Here is a 7,258-nt window from a genome sequence, read left to right as displayed (position 1 = left end):
ACTGACCTGAGTATTCTAGTAACAGTCTGAAGAATGCAATACAGAATTACTTTGTGATTACCGAATTTGGAACTCTAAATTCCTTTCTACCACAGTCGCATATTAGTTATTGCACACTTGTCTTTCTTGCCTACATGTGTTCCTATTTAGGATTAACAACCCTCAGTTTTGCCAAGGTCATTTTGAATTCCATTCTTATATTCTAAATACCTAAATAAGCTTCATAAACATCATCCAAATTACTAAGACAGAGCACAAGTACTTCTAGACCCTCAAACTTACTGCCGTCTCTTTTAACGGCGAATTCAAAATTATCTCAAACCATCAGACAACTGGAAATCTTGATAAATGCAACATAATTGTTTCTTTAGGAAGAAAAAAATACTTCGACGGTTGAGTTTCAAAGTTCGAGTTCTGGGGGATTTATTGTGGTGCTTTGCAAGGGTGTTTAGCTTCTGCTTTTCAAAGGCAATCTCTTTCCTCATTTATAGAATTAGGTACTACATAATTCTTTTTCCAGACCTCAAGCATTCGTTCTGTTAATACTAAACAGATATAATTAAAGAGTCAGCAAGGCACAGTGAAAGAATGCTTGCTTGAAGAGGGAGAAGACTAACACTACTAATGCCATTCCGTGATCTAATATTTGTTGGATGTGCTAATAATCTAATATTTACTAATATGCCAAATATGTTTGGCGCACCTATTAGGTTCCAGGTACTGTGCTGGGCACAGGGGCTACAGAGTGAAAAGAATAGACGTGGTCCCAGCCCTTGTGAAATAGGACAGCAGATACTGAGCAGGTAATAACAAGTTGACCATTACAGTAACTTAACCTTATGAGAGTCAGTTTCCTTGTGAGTAAAATAGAGAAAATAATAATACCACCTCATGAATTCCAACAAGGTAATATAGTAGAAAAACTTTATAAGCTCTTTTTTTCTGTGCAAACTACAAGCATCTTCAACCAGCCTTGATGTTCCAGGGGCAGGGAGCATATCTTACTCATCTGTGTAACCTCAACAAGTAGTCAGTGCTTGTCAAGTAAGCAGGAAGTCAACATACGTGTGCTGAGCAAGCAACAACTCACAAGGAAGATGAGTCTATATTTTCACACATGTAAAATCTTTTCGTTTTCTCACCAAGATTATCTACCCATTCATGGGGGCACCTGGGTGGCTCAGTCGTTAAGCGTCTGCCTTTGGCTTAGGTCATGATCCCAGGGTCCTGGGATGGAGCCCAGTATTGGGCTACCTGCTCAGTGGGGAGCCTGCTTCTCCCTCTCCCACTCCCCCTGCTTGTGTTCCCTCTCTCACTGTCTCTCTCTCTCTGTCAAATAAATAAATAAAATCTTAAAAAAAAAATTATCTACCCATTCATGAACAAATGACCCTATGCAATAGAAAAGCATAAAGTAATACTATAGTAAGATGTTTCCACTTAGCATGCTTTCATTGCTAATGTGTGGATGTTTGAATAACTGAAATTTATAACATTTAAGTTTTTCATCTATCCCATTTCATATAACAAGCAATTGTCCCTAAAACAATTTCTGAATATAATTTTTGGAGTGTTTGACAAAATTATTTGAGATTTGGAAAGCACCTAAATAGGACACCCAAAACAATTTTGAAATTACTTTGAATTTCAAAATGAGATGTCCAAAAAAAAAAAAAAAATGGAATTAACTCCCAGCAAAGTTTCAGCCTACAGAAAAATTTTCTAACAATATTAAAACACATTAAATAAGCGTATGAATAAATAAAATCTTTAACAACAAAAACAAAAACAAAAAACAAAAAAAGAAACAAATAAGTGTATGAAAATGTCAGCTGACCTGCTTCCTGGCAAGTCTCTAGGATGAATGGACTTTAAATCTTTGGACACTAAAATTTGTATAGCAGACAGAGGGTGTTACCATGTTTTGGTTTTATTCCCCCCAGAGGGCCTAAGGAATAGCTGTAATTTCTGTTCTCATGAAACCACAGAGCGGAAGGGCTGGAAAGGGGTCTAGGAATAGTCCACTTCAGCCTCCTTATTTTTCAGGGGAGGGAAAACAGAGGCCCAGAGAGGTGAGATGATTTGCCAGTTCCAGAGCTGGGATGAGAACCAACGTCTCCTCTTCTCTGGGACAGGAAGCCGCAGCAGCCTGCTGAAAACATTGCCTGGTATCCCGGGAATTTGCTTGTCTGCTGTGTGGAGATAGTCTGACCTTGGAGAGTCTAATTCCAAGACAGTTACACATACATTCCAGCTAAAGATGCATCTTCATTTTAATAGAATGGCAGACCAACACCTCCAGTTGTTTTGTTTTGTTTTCAAGAATAGAAAAATAAAATTCCTTATCTCATACTATAAAAGCTCTACTCCTTAATGTAAGTAAATAGAAAGTCCTCCAGAGAGCCTTACCCAGCCACAGCAGTGGTTCCCAACACACCAGCCTAATTAAGTGCACTGGTCCATCACTTCTCTCTTATGGCAAGCAGCTACCTCCTGCCCGCTTCCTTCCCACCCAAGAACCTCACTATCAGCTCTTCTCCTCAATTCAGCCACAACACGTTCAACCCCTTTCTCCTGGCCTCTCCTGCCACCATCATGAGATCGCAAAACAAGACAAAAACCCAGAAAGTAGTTTGTCTTCACAAGTTTGGAAGCATCTAAACTGCTGGCTCATAAATTATAAAACAGAGTAATAAGGAGAACATGGACCATGCAGACCCTGTTCAAATATGGTTCTGATTCTAAGTTCTTGAGGAAGTCCTCCAACTCTCTGAGGCTTAATTTCTTCATCTGTTAAACTAGAGATGCTAATGTGTATCCCATAGAGCTGCTATAGAGTTTAAATGAAGACACATTTAAATAGCTACCACACTGCCTGGCACACACTAAAACTAATTCTTTTCCGTTCTCTCCCTGCTGCTCACCTTTTCTCCATTTTCTAGGAACCCTGCTGAATGCGCATGTATTGTCATTCGTTATATAATTCTAACTCTCTATATATTTGGAATTTTCCGTTATGAAAATTTTCAAAATAAAGTAATTAAAAATGATCATTTCCGAATGTTAGCAATGTTTAATAAATACAAATAACCTTTGAGTCATGCAATTTGGGTGATAATATATTTTTAACAAATAGTACTTTGGAAGCTAGAGAATGTCGTTTTATGCGTATTGCGACATCTCATAGACTAGCCAATGTTCCTAAGGAGGTTTTACTCTATTGTGTAAGCTGTATGACAAAGCTATAGCAGCTGACCACTTTAACTATTGCTTATGAAATACTATTCTGATTATATATAGATGTATTTGGGAAACATTTTTATCAAAAATATTACCTATTTCTCCTTTCAGTTCATATAATTCATAACAATTATGGGATTAGTAACTGCCAAATTGTGTACCTTTTCAAAAAAATTTGTTTTATCATCAGCTGCCTTATGTCGCCTGAATGCTGATCAACAACTAATGAAATCCCATTCAGTTTAATGCATTTAAGTAAAATTAGTGAGTTCATGGTTCAGAATGAATATTTTTTAGAAAGTACTACTCTCCACTTGAGACAATATTTTGCCCTTTGTGATAAAATCTCATGCCATTTTTATTCTAAGCTATAAACTACAAACATTTTAATCCATGTTTCTATGTGTTCCTTGGGACTCATATGGGTAAATACTTAGGGCCAACTCACTTGGTCTCTCTAAATTTCAGTTTCCCAAGCTAGATGGATATAAATATATTTATTATAATATCTTCCTTTTAAAGGGTTCATAATGTGTTGAACTATTTTGTTATTAATTCTGAAGCATTTCTTAGGCTTAGTAGAAGGCATCTGTTGCTGTTTTTGTAAAGATTTTATTTATTTATTCATTTATTTATTTATTTATTTATTTATTTATTTGTCAGAGAGAGAGGGCACAAGCAGGGGGAGTGGCAGGCAGAGAGAGAAGCAGGCTCCCTGCTGAGCAAGAAGCCCGATGTGGGACTCGATCCCAGAGTCCTGGGATCATGACCTGTAGGCAGCTGCTTAACTGACTGAGCCACCCAGGGACCCCTAGAAGGCATCTGATAAACTCATCTGACTTAATGGGAACCACAGCCATGGCTGAATGACTTGCCCAAGGTCACACAGACATAGGGTTATAATGATCAAATGATATGACACATGGTAAAAGTTTGACAACCATAAAGTACCACACAAATTCAAGGTATGACCAGAAATATGAATAGATCTGTGCTTGAGTGCTTACATTTATTGACTACCATTCGTACTACTCTTTTCTCTTGACTTTCTGGCCAAAACTAAAACTTGCCACCAAAAAAAAAATCTCATAGAGCATAGTGAAGAGTAAGAAGAAGCTGGGAAGTATACAGAACTCCTTGAAAATATGATGCCATGTTATTTTTATGGATATTAATAGTGACCCTGCTATTGAAATAGCCTCCAAGATTCATGTATTTATTTTTTAAAGAATAAAACAATTAGGTTTGGAATTCTGACCAAACTCTAACTTGGGGATTGACTTTCAATACTTCAAATCTCTCTTGCTGCACCTACTCAATTTCCTACTTGGCTGGAGAATTATTGAGAAATCTCGCCATGCATTCTAAGCACTTGCTACACGATGCCCTCTACACAGCTACAGAATACCGGCAAAACTTGTGTATTAGTTTCCCTTATTCTCAGAACTGTTTCAGAGTATAATGAGCTGCTTCAAAGGGGTCTTCAGGCTTCTAATGAAAGGTGTTTAGGACGTGCCAAATACCATGGTTGCTATGAAAATTATCAACCAACTAGAAACATTAGCTCTTTTATGCCCCCAAAACAGTGTTTTAACAATGATTCATTTTTAGTCATTAGCTGATTATTCTAAGTCCTCATTATCTTGAAACTATATTGGTACCAAGAAAAAAATATGTTTTCAAATTTGGCTTCTTTTATGTGATGGTTCCATCTCTCATGTACCAACCATAAATTCTTTGCCTCTGGGACTGCAAATAATTCAGGATGTAATGGAAAGTTAGTATCACATGGCAAGACATTTGTTCCCATTGCAGTGAGGCCAGCTCTGAAATTCAAACCCTAATGAGAACAAGTATGTAAATGAGAGCAGCCAAACTAAACAGATGAAGAAAACAAAGCCTAAGGAGTCTATAAAAGACATTTTTTTAACCTAGGTATTCATTAACCCATAGCATTTAGACTCTCTAAATTAAAAATAGAACCTTCTTTCCAATAGTTTGTTACTATCGTGACCTATCTATAGACCTACACTTAAAAAACTATATGAGGGATGCCTGGGTGGCTCAGTCGGTTAAACGTCTGCCTTCTATGCCTGGGATCGAGTCCCACATCAGGCTCCTTGCTCAGCAAGGAGTCTGCTTCTCCCTCTTCCTGCCACTCCTCCTTTCTTGTGCGCTTGCTCTCTCTCTCACAAATAAATAAATAAAATCTCTAAAAAAAAATAAAAATAAAAAACTATATGGGAAGAACTTTTTACCCATTGAGTAGATCTATTTATTAAATTTTCTTATGAAAAGGAAATGTTAAACTAGACTATTATACCAAATATTGAAAACATTTCAATGTGCTTTAATATGATTAGGAATGGCTAGTGTCAAAGGAATGTGTATTCATGATCAAAATTTCAATCTGTGCTTTCTATGAAATACTAAAGATGCTGTATTCTCAAGGACTTCTGCATATGATCTGATGTATAGCTTGCATATTTTCTCAACTTTCTGCAAATATTAAAATTGATTCAATAAAAAGGTTAAAAATTTTGTCTAATAATTAAAATGAATTCTTTTTTATTTCCTCTTAAAGATACATGTTTATAGAAGTACTATTTTTTGCAGGGAATTTCCCACTGTGCCAATCTTCCATGATTTTCGACTATTTATTGCTTTACTTTCATAATGTTGAATGAAAAATGTAGGATGTTGTAAAAATGGAAAATTCATTTATACAGTATTTATTAAGAATCGAATATGTGCCAGGCTCTATTATAGACCTTAAGAACACAAGAATGAACAAGAAGGGCGCCTGGAGGGGCGCCTGGGTGGCTCAGTCATTAAGCGTTAAGCGTCTGCTTTCAGCTCAGGGCGTGATCCTGGCGTTCTGGGATCGAGCCCCACATCAGGCTCCTCCGCTGGGAGCCTGCTTCTTCCTCTCCCACTTCCCCTGCCTGTGTTCCTTCTCTCGCTGGCTGTCTCTCTCTCTCTCTGTCAAATAAATAAATAAAATCTTAAAAAAAAAAAAAAACTTGGGGATTGACTTTCAATACTTCAAATCTCTCTTGCTGCATCTACTCAATTTCCTATGCATACAGGAAGGGCACCTGTGTGGCTCAGTTGGTTAGGCGTCTGACTCTTGGTTTCTGCTCAGGTTATAATCTCAGGGTTGGGGGATTGAGCCCCACCTCAGGGTCCACTCTTGGTGGGGAGTCTGCTTAAGATTCTTTCCCTCTGCCCCTCCTGCCCACTCCCTCTCTCTCTTTCAAATAAATAAATCTAAAAAGAAAAAAGAAAAGAAAAGAAAGAAAGAAAAGAATGAACAAGACAGATGAAAGCCCTTGCCCTCCTAGGAGCAAGCCATTTTAGTGTGGGAAGACAGCACACAAAATAAGGAAATGACAATGTATTAAAAGGTAATAAATGCTACAGTGAAAAACAAAACAGGAAAGAGGATGGGGATGCGAGAGGCTTACAGTTTTAAATAGTGTAGTCAGGGTAGGCCTCACTGAGAAGGCAACATTTGAGCAAAAACTTGAAGGAGGTGAGGGAAGTAAACAAATCTCTCAGGGAATAAGCAGAAGGTACAGGAAAGGCAAAAGTCCTGAGGCAGACAGTGACCTTGGGGAATCAGGCAATAATCAGTGTATTTGAGTGTTACCAACGCTGAAGCAAAAACATTTTGTGGACCCATTTATTTGTTGGCTGTTGCATGCAACACCAAGACTCCAAACTTATCCTTTGGGAGTCTAGATTCATAAAATGTTAGAACCAAAATTAGTCATTCTTTCCGTCAACCTCCTTATTTTACAGATAAAGAGTATGAGACCCAGAGAGGTTATGACCTGTTCTAAGACACATCGCTGCACAGAATACTGCAGAGTCTATGAAGGTTTCCTAATACCCCGTTTTTGTTCATTTTTACTTCTCATATTTTCATTACATTTCTGTCTTTTATGTCTAATTTCTTCTTAAATTCCTTTTTAATTTCATAAATTAACTCTTTAAAGCATCTTTGCATTAATTC

This window comes from Ursus arctos, unplaced genomic scaffold, assembly GCF_023065955.2.
Source record: "Ursus arctos isolate Adak ecotype North America unplaced genomic scaffold, UrsArc2.0 scaffold_20, whole genome shotgun sequence".
In the NCBI taxonomy this organism is placed as follows: Eukaryota; Metazoa; Chordata; class Mammalia; order Carnivora; family Ursidae; genus Ursus; species Ursus arctos.
This window is presented reverse-complemented; position numbering follows the sequence as displayed.